The following is a 19793-nucleotide window of genomic DNA, read 5'->3' as shown; positions in this document are numbered from 1 at the left end:
GCCTTTGAAAATTCTTTTTTGGGCTCAAGCCAACCATCCCATTATAGCACAACTGATCATCACATGGATTTACCTCAATCTCAGATCAAGCCATCTTAAACAATGTCATCATGTTGAACAATAGAAGCCTGATAAACCACTACTAGGACTAGGGCCTATAAAACAGGGGTTATTTCTATTCTCGGTGCCAAGGTTAAAAAGAATTTCCACTCCATGTGATTCAGATAGGTGTATTAAATCATGACTCTCAAAAAAAAAAAAAAAAATAGGCCACATTAAAACCCTAATAAAGAACACCCTCAAAGCAGGAATGATCCCTAATCACATCATGTGCTATGGCTTTAGCCTGTAAATTCCAAAGAGCAGGAATAAGAACCTCATAGTTCTTTTCATATAACATCTGACAGAGTGACACATTCAATATATTCAAGTAATATTAAGGTTATTGCTATTCACAAGGGTGTGAAAGAATGAGGGGGAACACTGTTTCAGGAAGAGTGAATAGGAGCACGATATATCAATTTCCTCTCCTCTTCTATAATTTCTGCTCTCTTTTACTGGCTTCTTTATAATTACCGTCACATCTATTTCATCTTAAATAAAATCCTATCATCTCCACTCTATCCCTTTCCATTCGCAGCTAACCTTTTTGAAAGAGTGGTCTACACACAATATTTGTATTTTCTCATGTCCCACATACCATTGAAACCACAGCAATTCCGTGTTCCTTCACTATTCTACCCTGAGATAAGTTTCCTCTCACTGTCTCCATGGGATCAAACAAGTTTGTTGAGGTGTAGTGAAGTTTCTTAGAGGGATGTGAAAAAATGGGCAGAGTAATAAAGGATCTTGAAAACCATTTTACAGCGTGCTGTTGTGACAGCAGGGGTAACTTGCAGATAGTGCAAATTGCTTAGGAGAGTAGTGTGATGCTAATGATTTAGGAAAATAGTCCTGCATAACTGAATAGAGGAAAGGAGGTACATCTGCTTCACAGCTAGCACTCCAAACAGGTCATGAAAACAAAAAGAAAAGTTTTCAAAACCATACTTAGTAAGCAAAAAGTACATTTTTGGCAGAGCTTCTTAAAGTACATAATCTGAGGTTTTTAAGAATGCAGATATTTACAGCATTGCTCAGGGTTTTGTCAAAAAATTTTTATTCATGAAAATCAGATCCTAATTGTTTTTATAATAATGAAGTCATACTTTTTTTTAAGGTATCGAAGCTTATTTTGCAAAGACATATCTGTTTAAATAAACTGATATTAAACTAAATGTGTTTATGTGTGTATATGTATACAAATGATATCATGCAATAAGCACAACTTTAAACTATCCAAGACCATCACATCTATATTTATGTCTGACGTACCATGTTGAAGTGAGATGACAATGGCCACCCAGGAAAAGACCACCCAAGAACAGCACAGTTACACAAGTAAGTGACCCAGTCCTCACTGAAATGCTCTCTCAGGACCTGAAATCAATGCTGGAAATTTCTCTCCCCTTATCTCCAGCCTGTGAAACAAATGTCAGGAACTGATAGTTTCTCAACCGCACAAAACAATCACTTACCTTATCATGAATCCTTCTACTATCTTGTCCTTTGAAACTGGCTCAAATCTAATTTCGTCTGCAAATCCTTTCCCCTTGAATCTTGTGTGAACCTTTGTAGTACTTTTAAAGCTCAACTAGACGAGTAGAGGTTCTCAAAACAGAGTTCCACTTAACCAGTTCCTGTGAACTGGTTAAGTGGAACTCACCAGACTAACTGAAACTCTCCATTAAAGTGTAAACCACACCAACTGCTGCCTGTGGCTAAGTGGACACTTAGAACTATAGGCTTTGCCCTACGTGTATTTAAGCAGTTCTCTTCCCACCAAGTCTGCTACATGCTTACTGTGATGAAAATTGTTGGCTGCCTAACAAGCATCTACTCCTCATTCCTCCTTCCTAATAAAACCACAACTTAGTCAGGTATTCGCTCCCATGTCACATTAGATGTGGGCAACACAGCTAAAAAAAGATCAAGATGAAATTATTACAGTTTAGAAGGAATGTGCATGTATATAGGTGCCCCTAAGTTCTCCCTCCCATTCGATGAAGTAATCATTGGGATGATCTGTCATGGGTACTCTTTACGTAAGAAAGTCTTTGTAGAACTCCAGTCAGCAGACCCACAATCAAAGGAAAGACCTTAACTTACTTGAAAAATTTGACAAATAAATACATTTGTGTAAGCTTTACATTAAAATAAGACAGTTTAAGTAGATATGCATCGTTTTTATAATTATGCTACTTTAAGCATCTTTTGCTGATACCTTATCAGCAATACTCCTGGTTAGTGTTCACTTAGCATCTCCCTAAGATGCCACTTAATGGATTAAAAACAAATCAAAAATTTCTAAGTTCGCGTCAAAAATACATATTGATTGCTCTAAACATGTCATCACCTATCATCCTTGGTTCCTTCCTTTTTTTATCTCCAGAAGTTTGCTCAAAATGTGATTTCCACGTTTCTTCATGAATCACCCTCTCCAAGGCTCTTAGCAATCTGCTTGCTGAGATTATCTCCACATTCATTTTGTTCTCTAGAAGTTTTTTTGGTTTTTGTTTGTTTGTTTTTCTGTTCCACTCTGCAGAGAACTTCTAAAATGCTAAGAATGGATTCCAGATTTCTTGATGTCCAGTTTATTTTCTCTTTTAGATGCCCCAAATGTTGGTCAATTATCAAGTATTATTATATCTTCTTTGTCAGGTCAATCTTTTGAATTCAATACCTCTTCACTAAATCTAGTGCTAATATTCCATGTCATGTTAAAAAGTGCTTTGGGATAAGAATCAGGAGACCTCACTGAAATATATAATATATTTTTACCATTTAGAGTCTCTTAACAATAATTTCAATATCAAAGTTTCAGGAAATAACTGAAAAATGACAATTTGCACATATTTTTACTAGTGAAGCAGCAGAAAGAAAACAAAATTTAAGTCTAAAATCTTTGGGGAATATCTCTGGTATGAGATAATGTACATAAAATAACATTCTTTTTTTTTTTTTTTTTTTTTAAACTGTTCTTAAATTTATTTATTTATTTATTTTTGGCTGTGTTGGGTCTTCGTTTCTGTGTGAGGGCTTTCTTTGGTTGTGGCAAGCGGGGGCCACTCTTCATCGCGGTCGCGGGCCTCTCACTGTCACGGCCTCTCTTGTTGTGGAGCACAGGCTCCAGACGCGCAGGCCCAGCAGTTGTGGCTCACGGGCCCAGTTGCTCCGTGGCATGTGGGATCTTCCCAGACCAGGGCTCGAACCCGTGTCCCCTGCATTGGCAGGCAGATTCTCAACCACTGCGCCACCAGGGAAGCCCAAATAACATTCTTATACTAAAATACACTTAAAACTTACTAATCAGTGAACTGAGATGGTCTGAAACTGAAGTTTGCATTGTACTTGTACTGTTTTACCTGCTTCCTTAATACAAATGTTCAAAATAAGTAGTGGGTCAAAAAGTGGCCTCCAAAAAGGTATGTCCAAATCCTAACCTCTGGTACCTGTGAATATAACCTTATTTGTTAATAGGGTCTCGGCAGGTGGTAATTAATTCAGTTAAAAATCTAAGATGAGATCATTTTGGATTTGGGGTGGGCTCTACAGCCAATGACCAGTGTCCTTATAAAACAGAGGGAAACTTGAGACACAGAAAGACAGACAGAATGTCATGTGAAGATAGAGACCGAGACTGGAGTTATGAAGCTACAAGCCAAGGAATGCTAAGGATTGCCAGCTGTTACCAGAAGCTAGGGGCACGCCAGTAACTGATTTTCTCTCAGAGCTTCCAGAAGGAATCAACCCTGCCAACACATTGATTTTGGACTTCTTTGGCCTCCAGAACTGTGAGAAAATATATTTCCGTTGTTTTAAGCCACCAAGTTTGTGATACTTGTTATGGTAGTCCTAGGGAAATTAATACAATATGATTACCTATATGCATTTATACATTTTCATTTAAACCCTTTCCACTTCAAAAATAGACTTTCTGGACCATTATAATAAAAATTTGATGTACCTGCTCATATAGCTGAATAGAGGAGCACACAGAAAGAGGTAGAAAAAAAAAGTTTAGAAAAAAGCCTAGACTAAAATAATTGCTATAAAGAACTAATATGGTATAGTAAAGACCATAGGTTCTAGAGTTAGAATGGCAAGTTCTATTCTTAATTCTATCATTTTTCATTTATATGAACTTGGGCAAGATATTTAACCTCTCTGAGCCACAATGACCTACCTCATCTGTATAACAAAAGATAACAGCACTCTTTCATATGCGGTTGTGAGAAAAATACAATAATCTATGTTAACAACTTTGCACATTTCGAGGCATATAGTAAACTTTGAATAAGTATTGTCTGTTATTAACTGGAATTAAATGTTCATAATGGATCTTCTCAAAATCAATCATTTAGAGCAGATATAAACTCTCATGAGACTCCCTGAGAAGGTAGCCTGTTCTTTCTCTAGAGACAGTTGCTCTAATTTTAAAGAACCTCAACCACAAAACTGATATTAATTTAAGTAAGATAATATTAAGAAATCTCCCAATTAAGAAACAGTCATCGTCTATTTTTACCTAGGATCACCATTTGCTTCACTAACACAGAAAATGAAGAGTTTCTTACCCCAAGTTATGTTTAATTGTGTTCCACCATTTCTTAAGTGGCCACCTTCTAAAGGCAACCCATGCCTTCTCCTGGCCTCTATGATCCTACATTATTCTAGTACAAAAAATAATTATGCAAATCTCTGTCCAGTTCTTTTTAGGTTAATCAATATTAAGTGACACTGGCACAAAATCCTTCTATAATTAACACTCAACATGTGAATAGTATTTCAGAGTACAGTCCACACTGGAACACTAGAGCATTCATTCCATCATAAAATCCTAATCCTATAAATGAAGCATTTATTTCTTTATTTACATATTCTCTTTGTTCAGGACACTGAAGCTCAGAGAAGCTTAGTGAATTGCCTAAGTCACAGGGTTATATTAGTCTAATATACGACGTTTTCTTTTTAACTTTTTATTATGAAAAAAATCAAACATATATAAAGTAACATAATAAAATAATAAACCATCATGTACCCATGTACCCATCACTCTCGTTATGTTTATTTAGAAGATTCACTTTCAATTTCTCAAAATCTCCCTACAAACACACATCTCTAGCTGTAATGCATAATTTAAAATGTGCATCATGTATTAACACAAAAGGAGGAAGAGACAACCAGAAGACATATTCCAGAATGAAAATTTTCCACCCTAAGCATTTTGTCTCTAAACCCATAAAGACAAAGAATATCCCTAGGTAATAACATTCAAGGGACCATAAATGTATTCACCAAAAATTTACCGACAAAGCATGGACTAAGCATGAAGTTTCTGAAAATTCACTGGCAAAGGCAACACCTAAATATGTATAACCTAGTGATTAAATCTCACATAAAGACACTGAACCAAAAATCTCCTTTTCAATTGCTTTTCAGTGTAAGGTACTCTTAAATGCGTATACTGGTATCATGGGAGATAAGGCCTTTAAACAAGAAAAATGGGATACTTCTTTCCCTATTTGTAACAATGAGCAATTCCCATTAAGGTAAACAACATGTGAAATATTTCCAGGAATCAATCACCATTTTTACCTACAGAGATGTTGGAAGTGCAATTTTCTCCGCTAGTACAGTCATCGTGAAGAGCATTGCATCCAATTGACATATCAATGAAAAAGAAAACAAATTCAGCTACAAATAAAAGAATATATTCTAAGAAGGGACTTCCCTGGTGGTCCAGTGGCTAAGACTCCACGCTCCCCATGAAGGGGGCCTGGGTTCGATCCCTGGTCAGGGAACTAGATCCTGCATGCCACAACTAAGAGTTCACATGCTGCAACTAAAAAGAGATCCCGCATGCCTCAACGAAGATTCCACAGGAGGTAACAAAGATCCCACCTACTGCAACTAAGATCTGGCACAGCCAAATAAAAAAAAAAAAAGAATATATTCTAAGAAATAAAATTGGCATGAGTTAGTAAAGATTCAGAACTTCAACAGAGTGGAGAGATAGCCAGAGATGCAGAAAATGGAAAGCCATTTTGGAGAAGTAGCTACATTTTTAACAACCCTTCTGAGAACAGCCTGGCACAAGTGCAGGACAGATGGGGGTGGTGATAATTATAAACATATTTTCACCTTAGTTTTGCACAGCTATTAAGAACCACTTAAATTTTAGAAGCCCTTTCTCAGATGCAGCACAGTAGACCTCATAAAAGGCTAGTTACATATATTGTTGAAATAATGACTACTAAACAGATACCAACAACTTCTCTTAAAATGCATATACATTTAAGATTGTGGTTAATAATTGAATACTTATTTAGCTTTACCTACAAGGGGGAGGGGGAGCTCTTAGTGAGCTGTCCAGGGTAATGTATCCCTCATCAATGATGTATCTGGGAGCCTGGAGAGATCTTAAGTCTAATGGGAAAGTAGCATCTTTGTACTACATCCTGATCTTTAAGTTAAGGGAGGTCAATAAAGAGGTTTCCAGAAGAAATCATTGAATAATTAGTCTGCCTACCCATGAAAGTCTGCAAAGAATAAAGCAGGCTTCTAAACCAGGAATAAGTTTATAAATACTAGTTTTGCAAATAAAAACATGGGAAATAGGGTTTAGAAATAAGCAGTGTTTACATCTCCAGGTCATATTTGGCCACTAATTAGCCCAAGAATTTAAAGTTGAAATTAATCTCACAGATCTAATACTTAGATATAGGTAGTAAATCTCTCTGACCCTTATTTTCAAGTTGGGGTCATTGACACAGGGCTCTGAACTGCAAACAGAAATGCACTCTAGTAAATTTAAGCAAAAAGAAATTTAGGGAAGGATATAAGAGACTCACAGAAAAACTGCATGATGGCTAAAGAACTAAGCTATGCAGTCAGAAACAGTACTGAAACAAGAGCACCGAATTGGCCCTGTGTGCTCAGCACCACCGCCATCACCAGGCATTCTCACCAAAGTCCACTTTCCTAACCAGGATCTGTGCACCAGATGCGATTAAACATATTAGAAACTCTGCATGGCGGCCCCTGTAGATGAAATGTATCAGCCACCATCACTGCCAGATGGATTCCATGGTGCCTGTTTCTTGTCATTAATTTCCGATTGGAAGTCTTACTTGCGTGCATCTGATCAATAGAGCCTAGGTCATATGCATGTGTCCTTGATACACAAGAGGCTGAAGAAGCAAGATTCTGGCTTCTATTCTGGGACATTACTCATACGGAACGATTTTCCCAAACAGGTGAAAAGCGGCAAAGATGCTGAAAGAAGTACCTAAGATGTCAAAGGTATCAAAGATGTGAGAACATCACCATGGATTTCCGTGGAGTATCTGCACGCTGGCATTTGAGAAACAGTCTCTACCATTGACTGTAAATCCATAATCTGGACCTGCCAACCTCTCCTCTCATCTCCTTCCACTCTCTTCCCACAAGCCACACTGGTCTTTAGTGGTCCTCCAACATGCAGAGCTCTTCTGGCTTTAGGATTTCTGCCCCGAGCATCCCTCTGCCTAGAGCTCTGCGTCTCCAAATGTATTCATGACTGACTCCTGCTTTGCTCACAGGTCTCAACTTAAATGTCACTTCCTGAGGGGGATTTCCCAGACCACCCCATCCACAGATGTCCTCACCCTACTCCATCCACATTCTTCCTTGTCACCCCATTCTATTTGCTTTACGGCACTGATCACTATTTGATTTTGTTTTACTTGTTTATTTTCAGCCTCAGTTGCCATAATTGCCATAATGGAAGCTCTGTGGGTCTATGGGTCTTGTCTGTCCTTTTTTTGCTGCTGTATCTTCAGCACCTAGAACAGTGTCTGGTTCACATTAGCCTTTCAAATATTTGTTGCATAATAAATGGACCCCTGCTATAGTTTATTTACTTATTTTTTTGCTAGAGTTTAATAGGTCCATCTTATAAATGTGGAGACAGAGGAAGAAAGGCTCCGTATATGAACACACAGCAAATTAATAATCAAAGGGCGAGTCCTTGATTCCTAACCATGCAATTTCCAGGAAGAGAAAGGTGCAAGCAGCTTCAGCTGCTTCTTAAAGCAAGGCAGGCAGCAGGGAAGAGCAGAAAGAACACTGATTAGGAAAAAAGCATGAGTTCTATAATCATACACTTCTGAGTTCAAATTCGTGCCCCCAAACCTAATATAAGTCTCACAGGTTTTTCAGAGAATTAAATGTGACCATATATGTATATTATATATATACTTTATTTCTATAACAACTGGCACGTGCAGGTACTTAACTGGAGGCCAGTGCTCACCTTGGCAGCACAGACACGAAAACTGGAACGATACAGAGAAGATTAGCATGGCCCCTGCACAAGGATGACACGCAAACTCATGAAGCAGTCCACATTTTTCTACCGTATATAAAATAGATAAACAACAAGGTCCTACTGTATAGCACAGGGAACTATATTCAATATCCTGTAATAAACCGTAATGGAAAAGAATATCGGAATATATATACATAACTGAATCACTTTGCTGTTCACCAGAAACTAACACAACATCATAAATCAACTATACTTCAAATAAAAATTTTAAAAATTGGAGGCCATAAAGATGATTGTTAATTTATGAGTAATGATCCAGGTCTGAGTTCACGTTCTCTTAATAATATGCTAAGAGAGACACATCTTAACATAATCTACATCAGAGTCTTCATATACAAAATGAGAATGTTCATTCTTTCCCACAAGTGAAATTTACTGGGAATCTGCTATACGCCAGGCATGTGTTATGCACAGGTTGAAGTCTCTAAATTTCTCTCCAGCTATCAATGCTGAGGGCATTTCAATCCATTATTGCCATCTCCAAAGATCATCTTGACACTGTAAACTAAGGACAAAAATGGGCTATTATTTTCACTTTTCATTTACTTCAAAGAATTTATTGAGTCAAGCACTGTGCAAAGTTCTGGAGACACAGAAGCTATTGGGAAATAACCCCTGCCTTTAAGGTAGTTACTGTTTCATGAGAGAAACAGACAAAAAGAAAATTAGCAATAATGTAACATATACAAGATGCTATAGGAACCCAGAAGAACGGTACCCAACGTAGAGTATAAGTTGGAAGAAGTGGTTCTGGGCAGAATCTCAGGTGAAGGAAAAGGAGGACTTAGCCAGGAATAGAAGAAGGGGTCAGACCTGCCCAGCAGAGAAAACAGCAGCTGCAAAGGCCCCGAGAAGAATTTAAGCACAGCACCTCTAAGAAACCAAAAAGTTCAAGAGAGTGGGGTCACAAGAGTCTCCAAAAGACAGAATTTCAAAAAAGGGTCTGTCCCCAACCCCCTTCAAGAGCCCTAGAGCTACAAATGATTAATTGTCCTTAATTACTTTGCTTTTCTCAAAAAAGAGAAAGAAACTCTTCCTTTAATTATTAGAGTACCTCTCCAGTCTGGCGCTAATCCTCAGTTTGGAGTTTGGAGTTATCATTTTTAAAATATATACATGTGTTTTCAACATTATATTTTCATTGAAGCTCAATTTTGTGTTTCTTTTTTTTATTCCCTTCATATTAGCAAATTTTCTTAAAGGAATTGTCCTTTGAGTCTTTGTGCCCAAAATGACTTCAAGTCACCTTCCTTGGGCAATTTTTCTCTTAATTCCTCCAAGCAGCATCTTTCATTTCCTCCCATAAAGTGACAGCACTTTCTACATTACTTGCATTACAGCGCTCAGCGAAGTGCCTTTTAATAAGTTTCCCTCTTGCTAGACTGAGCTTCTGGAGGGAAGGCTTTGTCTTTGTATCCCAAACATGGTCTTTTTTTTCCTAATAAACACTTTTAATTTTAGAAGAGCTTTAGATTTACAGAAGAGTTGCAAAGGCAGTACAAATAACTCCCTAGGGATCTTTTAAAAATTCAGATTCTGATACAGCAGGTCAGGGAAAGTCCAGATAAGTCTGTGTTTCTAACAAGCTTCCAACTCATGCAACTGTGGCCGGTGCAGGGACCACGATTTGATAAGGGATGAGTGTTAGACAAATTGGGACAAAGGTTCGCAACCCTGGCTGCAAATTAGAATCACCTGGGAATGTGTTTTGTTTGTTTTTAAAACGGCATTGCTGGGCCGTACCCACCTCCAGAGATTCTATTCTAATTCATCTGCCCTAAACCCAGGAATCCATATTTCAAAAAAGCTTTTCAGGTGAATCCAATGTGCAGCCAGAGTCAAAACCCACTTGCCCTCCTCAATTGTCAGACACCTATATCTTAGCAGGCTCTCCATTTCCTTCTCTGTAAACCGGAAATAAACACAAGTATCTGGTAAGGTATTACCGAGACTGAACAAAACAGCGAAAGTCAGCACCAAATTCAGTGCTTATTAAATTCTAGGTGCTTGAAAATGTTAATTACAAATTCCGACGGGCAAAAGGACATGTAAATCCACATTTCTCACCAATAAACCTTCGAGAACATTCTTCCTAAACCGTCTTCCCAGAGTTAGACTGCTCTCTGATCTCCAGCTGTCATGTAAAAGGGCAGGAGTTCACGGTGTTAGGGTGGAGTCACCATAGAAATCTGCTAGTCTTTAGGGAATGCGGTCTAAGTATCCTTTGATTAATTCAGCAGGCCTCACAGCTGAGCCTGGAGTCCCTGCCCATGCAGGACAGAAACAGCTTTGTATGAGGACAGTCCACAGGGTGGCTAGATGGATCTAAGCTGTTTATTCCAGAACAATGAGTGGTCACATCCGAACTGCAGCTGGTCTTGAGGAGAGATCTCAGAGAATCTTCTGGTTTCAAACCACGGTTCATAGGCTTGAGGGGAAAGCTCCCAATAAAATTCAAAGAGTGATATATGGTCATTAAAATTCAAGCCAAAGGACACTAGCAATTGTGGGAAAAAAAAAAAAAAACCCTGTTAAGTCTTCTACATCTTCTTCTAATATACAGCCCCCCTTCTCCAACTGTAAGGAATATAAAAGTAATTCTACTTTCAGCAGACACTGAAGGTTAAAGGGTTACCTTTTTTTTTTTTCATGTTCCTCACTCAATCAACTGTTTTTATCAAACTAAACTGAGGTTATTAGGTTCTTGGGGTGATTAGAAAAGTTTAAAGATTAAGAGGTGCCACACATAATTACTATCCCTTTAATCCTGCCTTCACCTAAACCAATTACTAATTTTTTTAGTAACAGATAAGCATTTATGCCCAAAATATTGTCATCTGCTTAAACAGCTGGAATCTACTATCAAGATCAAATCACATGATATCTTCCATGGCTGTTTTATCTCTATCATCTTATATCATTTGAGTAATACACTTTAATAGTGAGGGGGCATTTATAAAGACTGTGGGCAAAAAATGTCACCTGCCATATCAGTAAACAAAGGATGTTGCGGCCATCAAGCCATCAGCCACTGCAGCCATCCCAGACTGTGCACCCTGAGGCGATTCAGGATGGACAAAAGCAGGATACTGGCCCAAGATAGTTAAGGCGCATATAGAATAAATGATTTCAGTGAGCCCAGACTCTTGCATCTTCCCATACATATTGAGAAAAGCACTAAATTCATTGACTTGGCATCTCTGGTTTTCTTTAATTAGCAGTAATCTTTTGACGTTGGAGTATCTGGTTTTTTAATTGTTCGTTTGACCTCCTATATATCCAACCTCCTCCCTTACTTCTTCAGAGCAATCCCTCAGAGCTATCTGAGAGCTATCTGCCTCCCGGGCTTAAGTCCTCAGCAAGTCCCCCTGAATAAAACATAATTCTCAACTTTTAGGTTGTGCATTTTTTTCAGTCAATGAGACACATATAAATACGGAAGGATACTCATCAAATTGTAGTAGAAGAGGCACTTCCTAGAGGCGCAGTGGTTAAGAATCCGCCTACCAGTGCAGGAGACATGGGTTCTAGCCCTGGTCCCGGAAGATCCCACATGCCACGGAGCAACTAAGCCTGTGCACCACAACTACTGAGCCTGCGTGCTACAACTACTGAAGCCCATGCACCTAGAGCCCATGCTCTGAAACAAAGAGAAGCCACCACAATGAGAAGCCTGCGCACCGCAACCAAGAGTAGCCCCCGCTTGCCGCAACTAGAGGAAACCTGCGCACAGCAACAAAGACCCAACGCAGCCAAAAATAAAATAAATAAAATAAATTCATAAAAAATAAATTAATTATTTTTTTAAAAAAGCATATGTTACTTTTAGAAATGTACAATAAATTTGCTTTAGAGATACACGGCATCTGTCAGCAGTCTCTGTTTCTTAGTCTAGGTACAAGAAAATTACTTCTGCAAATCAATAGACTAGATACACTGCATTAGTAGATACCGCCAACACACAGAAAAAAATCACTAAGTTCATTTAGTTTTAGTCTCACCCTTTATGTAAAATTATCTAAATCAAATTTTCAGCAGCAGAATGGCCCACAGAGATCATATGCATATTCTGTTCTTGTCTGGTAAATATGGATGGATTCTAGTCATTTAAGTACAACAGATGACGAGACACTAAAATTATCTGCCATCACCGAATATCCAACATTTCATGAAACTTATCTTTGCCTTCTGACATCCCTCCCCTTCCCAAATGGTTCACTCTTGGTGTGACTTTCTGGTTTTTCTAAATGGTATTCTCTCTCTCACAGTTATCCCTAGATTCACATAGACAAAGGGAGTAGCATAAATGAAAAGCATAAAATTGTACATAATGAAAACTTTCTAGGCCACAATAAGCTTCTGAAACGTAGAAATGCTGAAATTAAATATAGAGATGGGCACATGGAAAACAATGTCCAGATGGAGAATTCTGATATTTTATTTTCTTCTATATTTGCCATGTAATTTTTTCTCATTCCATACCATGGGAAAGGAGTCATATTCTTAACTGAAAACAGCTTTTATGACTGATGTACTCCTATCTTCTGCCCTGCAAAAATGGTGCTCGAATCCAATCCACCTAGAAACCTACAAAAAACTAGGAGTCATGCCAGGCTCCTCCCTCTTAGTTATCCCCCCACAACCAATCAGTCAGGAAGTTCTATTAATTCCAACCCTTTAATAACTCTTGCCTCTAACACTTTTTCTTAGTACCAGAATAGCCTTGCCATCTCCAGCCACCCCTCCAATCTATCTACCACACTGCTGCCACAATATAAAGCTAACCAAGTTACTCGCCTAAACTCCCAAATTCTTTAAAACGGCATATGAGACGCTCCAAGATTGGGCTCCTGCTTACCTGTTCAGAATGCCTCTTGCAATTCTCTCAAGGGCAACCAGCCCTTCAGCCATATCAAATTACTTACTGTTCCCCATTTATAACACAGGAGGTTACATTTCCATGGGCTTTGCATATTTCTTTGTCAAGGAAAAATCTCCACCCTAATAAATCAAGCAAGGCTTCTCGTGAGACCTTTCATCTCCCTGGCAAGGGTTCATTAAAGAAAATCTCTTTGAGGAACAAACATTAGTAGAACTTCCGATTCCTTAGCTTTCTAAATTACTTGTGTCATTTGGGGACTTGTATGCAGCAATAAGAAGAGCATTACTTCTTTTGTTAGAGTTTCCCAGATTCCCCAAAGTTGGTACAATTAGAGGAAAAGATAAAACAATGGGGCAGAAGAGCAAACATCTGTTTAACTTGTGAAAACTGAGGAATTCGTGTTGATGGAGAATTTATTAACAAATAATGTATTTGCTAATTCTAGTAGCACCTCCCAGGCCACCCCCAAGAAAAAAATAAACAGAAAAAGCTATCAGGGTAACATATCATCAGGAGACAGAATGGAAAATCCTAGAAGACAGCCTTTGAGAAGGTCTTTCACACCCACACCCAGTTTCATTAAGTGAAGAATCTCTTTCACTGATGATACCTATCTGTCTTTATTTTCCTGAAAGGGAAGATGGTGATAAACAAGGTTGAGAGAAGATAGAGACAGATTGAAGTAGACTGAGTTGCTATGGTTTTTGAAATTTAATCCTAACCATAGAAACATCACCTTATATACTCTAGTATCACTCTTCCAATCTATTTTCATCCTGTTACACACCTTTTTCCTCTGAAAGAAAATCAGTCATGTTACTATGCTTGATCTCCAATTTAAGAAGTTATAAAAATAATCTCTGAAAAGGACCTTTGGGTTCCTGGAAAAAATCTGTTTGCTATTGGGGCCCCATTCCATATGCTTCCCATTTAGGGGCAGATCCAAGTATTGTGAACTTTGAAGCTTATACAGTGGAGGCAGGGGAGCCCTTTAAGTAAATAAATTTCAAAATACCACAAACAAATAATTTGACAGTTATCACAAAAATCACAAAATCCAGAAAAGTTGCATACATTTTCAAGTAATTACTAGACATGCTTCTTTCATGTCTAGTAATGACTTTTGGCGTTTTGTTTTGCTTTGGCTTATACACTTTGGGTGCCTCTTCATATTTCAAGGATTTTATATCGCTTTCTATGGGAAGACTAGAAAGATAATGCAAAGTTTCCTCTATGCGGGTCGATCAAAGTTTTATTGTTGTTTCTCCTCTATCCACATGTTTTCTGCACCACGTGCTCTAGGACATGTGCATATCACAAAATGACCTCTGTCCATGTACTCATCACACTGGGTATGCAGGCTCAGTGAGCAGCAGTAAGATTTCTGGAAGAACAGTCCTTCACCAGGACAGTAGAAATAACTTAATTATACAATGAAGTAACTTCCAACCACATATGACCATATGAAATTGCCAATGTTCAATCATCTTCAACCTCCAAAAACGGCAATTTCTTATGTCTCACACTAATATATCCCACTAAGCCCAAAATAAATGTATCTCCAACTCAGCATCCCATTAGCCAGATTCCAAAATTGACCATGGCCACTCTAACACAATTTGCACTAGGGGAAATATGACAGAGAGGAGGAGGTGTGCAAAAAGATCACAATCTTACCTGATTATGTTTAAAACATCCTAATTGCAAATTTTACATACGATCATATGAATAAGACCTAAGGTCTTGGAAAAATCCTGGGAAAATAAGGGGCCCTGAAGCCTAAGGTCCATTAACTTCACAGAATATCACCTCTGTAGTCCCAATCCAGTCAAGGAAAGTTTTGTCAACTGAGCAGTCCCAGGGAAATCCACGAGACACATCGGAAAAGCAAACACTTCTCTTTTCTCCCAAAGAAATAGTTTCCATATGTCACATAGAAATGATTTCCAATTTATAGGCACAAGTAGAGCAGGCTTCATCCATCCATTACCGGATTCAAATAATCCTGTCCAAAATGATGAAAATTTCTGTGAAACAAAGAGTCCTTTGTTAGCATGGAAATCTCATCTCTCTATCATTATTCCCTAAGGCAGTCATCAATTGTATGCTCTGTACACCAGGCATCTTGCCCTCATGTGAGCACTTGTAAAACACAGCGCCCGCGGACAAAAATGGTCTCAATGCAAAATATAAACTTGTGGTTGATGTGGACTCTGACACCAGGCTATTTGCTAACTGGACCTACGGTGAAATAAGTCTCTGGCCATATGCTTTTCAATTCTAACTCAAAATGCCACACAAAGAACAAAGTTCAGCTAGAGCACTCAACCCATTTTAGTAAGACTCTTTTTATTTCCCCCATGCTTTTACAGATAAATCTCCTCAGTGCAGACCAATGCTTTACGTAGGCAAACTGTTTATCTGCTGAATTATGCTGAGTTGGCAGCAGTGTTCAGGAGAAGCGTGCTGAGTCTACACGATGGCCACCATCTGCTGCAGAGCTTCTAGGAACAGTGTCTTCAGCATGAAACACAGTGTTGGCCCTGACCATTAAAGGATTGCTTTGCAAGTTAAAGCCAATAATGAAAATTTATTCCAGAAAGTCATTAACACCTGGCTTCTTTGCAGTAATTGAGAACACAGCTGCATAAGGCAAATAAATAAAACTGTATGACATGTATACACTGATGTGTATAAAATTGATGACTAATAAGAACCTGCTGTATAAAAAATAAATAAAATAAAATAAAGTGCACAATTCTAAATAAATAAATAAAGTATATTTCTTGTGGACAAAAAAAAAACTGTATCGTGTTCACTCCGTTTATATTTCAAAGATATCAAATACAATCAACATACACTGTAGATTCAGATAAGGCAGAACCTCAACTATGCCACTGGTTGATAAGTTGGCATTGATAAGAGTAATAACAACAACCAACAACAAGAGTATTAAAACTTTTATTTATTGAGGCATTACTATGTGCCAGGCTCTGTGCGAGCTGCTTCAGACATATAGCGTCTTGATTCTCAAATAACTCAGTAGGTAAAAGGTAAACTATTTTAACCCTCTAAGTTTCATTTTTCTCATCTTTAAAACAAAGATAATTTCACTAATTTGTAAGATTTCAGTAAAAACTGAAGATAACATAGGCAAAGTATTGAGTATTCAATATTAGATGTATGAAATAATAAAATATCTGTTATTAAAATATTATTAAACTCCAAGTTTATATTGACTGTATATATTCTGAAGTATTAGCCATAGATCAAACATGTTAAACATACAGAAAACTTCAAGCATCTCATCAGGTGACCTAGGACACTGCCTTACTGGTAATGCAGATTTGAGGAGTAAGCTAACAAAAGACGAAGCAGAGCAGCTGTATGGGGCACAGCATCATTTAAATCAGTCAGCATGTATTAAAAGCCTTCTCAAGTATAGCAAGAAACTGCAAAGAAAGTAATAACACAGTCCTTCTGAAACAGTATTTTAAGATTACAGAACATATACAGGTATCTCATTAGTCTGTTATCTGGAGCAGTGCCTAAAAGAATAATACTGAAATAAGTAGCAAGACAAAATATTAGTCAAAACACTCGGAAATCAGGGATCTATGAAGAGTGATAGCTGAGAAACATTTGTGCTCAGTGTAATTTTCAGACTAAAATCCACCTTTAACATGAAAGTAATAACTATGTGCTAAGTGACAAGGTTAGCTAGTGGTTTTATCTCAAACAGTCAACATTACCCTATGGAGAGTTAATGCCATGCTCTCCGTGTACCACCCCTCCCTTTATCCCCTGCCCTGGAACTATTAGTCAAAATACCTCAAAGGTAGATAGAAGAAAGGGCATATACTAGCTCCACTGCTCAACAAATTTTCATAGTGGTCTTATACATTGAGCATAAAAAATTGTAACTAAGATAAAAATGACTAATAGTGGAAAATCAAATTTACCAGAATGTTCTGTTTGATTATCACCAACTAAATCAGACCAAGATGTCTTGCTTAAGTCATGAACATGAATATTCAAAAACAAAGGAGATAAGAAAGCTTACCAGAAGAAAACTTTTTAAAAACATCACCCTCAAATGGTTTAGAAAAAATGTATATACACACACGTATATAATATGTGAATATATTATACACACACACACACATACACACTCAAGAGAGAGAGCGTGAATGATAACATAAATGAAATATTAGCAATAGGTTACTGTAGGTAGAGTGTACCCCTTCAACTATTCTTGCAAATATATTCTAGGTTTGAAATTATTTCCAAATAAAGAGTTATAAAAAGAAAGCTAACAAAAAATATTTAAACATAAAATAAAATTTCAAGGTATTTATATATTCCTCTTAAAATTCAAGAAAGATTAATAATATTACAATCATTTTCTAAAGGAGCACCCAAAAATTTAGAAAAGTTACAGTCAGTTAGGAATACTGGTTCAGTACAGAAAACTATAGGGTTTTTTCCATGCATAATTCTCCTACGTATAAATATGAATCTCTGACAGAAACAACAAAGAAAGTCAAACTTAAAATAATTGTTTGGCCAGATACAACATGAGATTGAACAAGGCATGAAGTAACAACAGCCAGACTTAAATCTTTTATTTTTTTTCCTTTTACTATCACCATTGTATTCAAAGCTGCTGGTCTAACATATAATCAAGAATTATACTGCATCCTCTAAGGAGTCCTGCAACTATAGTCATGGCCTCATATATTTCTGGCAAATTTCTGGCCCCAGATTCTCACAAGGTAGGGAATATCGACACGATTCCATACAATCTACATTAAGGATATACAAAGAGATATTACTGCACTGAGTTTTGGAAATATATATATATTAATCAAAGTTTCAGTATGCAATAGCTTCGTTTAGCACCAATATACTTGCCATTGACTTCAGTAGATTAGGAATGAGAAAATGCTTCTAAAGGAAATCAGTGTTTGAATTGGTTAAATAATTAAGCTGAGGTATAAACGTAAAGGATCCCAAGTTGCTATATTCAGTCTTAAAATTCTAGATAAAATAAACAGGCCTCTAAGGAGGGAGAAAAAATGCTCATGTATAACTTAGAAGGAGGCTCCTTTGAATATTACTCTTCTTGAAGACAAAGCATTTTCTATGTTCACTAAGCAATTATTGCTAACAAGCCTAGTTTCAGAATGTCCCCTGGAAAATGATTCAGGGGCATCAGAGACTCCTCAACAAATGTAATTAATAGTGCTGACATTCAGTCATTTACTCATTTAGTCCTGAGTAAATATAAAAAAGTGATCAGAGTAATCACAGACACCTCTCTGCATAAGCAGCAGTGAGGTCCAGACTTCAGATTTAATATATCTTATAATTAAATCCCCTTTCCTATTGTTGTCATTAGCACTTTGGTCTAAATTTAAGACAAATATACCTGGTACTAAATTTTGCTATGTTATGTATGTTGCAATAACAATGTTTCAGTGAAGATATAAGAAAGTATAAAAGCAAATTATTACATTCAGGAGCCTAAAGATATAACAATTAACAGATTATCAAATTAATAAATCATTTGATATTCTTTCTATTTGCAAACATGCGAGCTTTTTTCCTGCTGGTAACTTGCTGCACAGAAAGTAAATAAATCATGGAAGAATGAGATATCGGGATGCCCTGTAAGCTCCAGATTCCATGCCTCTGCAACTTCCCTCTTAAAAATTGGAAACTAGCATAGTAGTCATAAGTGACCACAGATGGCTCTAAAATGCAGTGAGACTGAATACATTTAATGGATACATACAGACTAAAAAAAAAAAAAAAAAAATAGGAAAGCACTGATGATGAAAGAAACCTTCTCTTTGCCCAATTTTGTACACACACACACACACACACACACACAAAACCTTCAGCTATCTCCTCAGTGGTGTATTTTCATTCAATTCCTGCTCACAAACTCCTTAACTGTGCATTTTATTAGAAAGGAAATTATTTCCCTGTGGGTGGCAAAAACATTGAGATTCTTCAGGATATTGTTTGAATAAATACTAAAATAACATTTCTTCATAAATAAGTGGTTTTTCATCCTTCTAACACATTCATTGCCAACTACAGCTTTGTGTGCAAGAAATAGACTCCCTAGAATGTAAAAGAATACAGATCTTCTTCAACCTATGATGTGCTTATGCTCTGATAAACTCATCCTAAATTGAAAATATCCTAACTCGAAAATGCATTTAATACACCTAACCTAACATCGTAGCTTAGCCGAGCCTATCTTAAACGTGCTCAGAACATTTACACTAGCCGATAGTTGGGCAAACCATCTAACACAAAGCCTATTTTATAATAAAGTGTTGAATATCTCATGTAATTTATTGAATACAGTACTGCAAGTGAAAACCAGGATGGTTGTATGGGTACAGAATGGTTGTAAGTATATCGGTT

The 19793-nt window shown here is 37.3% G+C and overlaps 1 protein-coding gene and 1 non-coding gene across 13 annotated transcripts in view; one reads left to right on the top strand and one right to left on the bottom strand.

The window, feature by feature from the left end:
* Positions 1-19793, bottom strand: part of GULP1 (GULP PTB domain containing engulfment adaptor 1) — a 259120-nt gene that overhangs the window by 208848 nt on the left and 30479 nt on the right. The gene's annotated exons all lie outside the window — the stretch shown is intronic.
* Positions 8388-8494, top strand: LOC114235764 (U6 spliceosomal RNA). The gene has a single exon (XR_003621864.1). It is a non-coding gene; the product is annotated as a U6 spliceosomal RNA (small nuclear RNA).

The sequence above is a fragment of the Balaenoptera acutorostrata genome, chromosome 8, assembly GCF_949987535.1.
Source record: "Balaenoptera acutorostrata chromosome 8, mBalAcu1.1, whole genome shotgun sequence".
NCBI classification, from domain to species: Eukaryota; Metazoa; Chordata; class Mammalia; order Artiodactyla; family Balaenopteridae; genus Balaenoptera; species Balaenoptera acutorostrata.
This window is presented reverse-complemented; position numbering and strand designations above follow the sequence as displayed.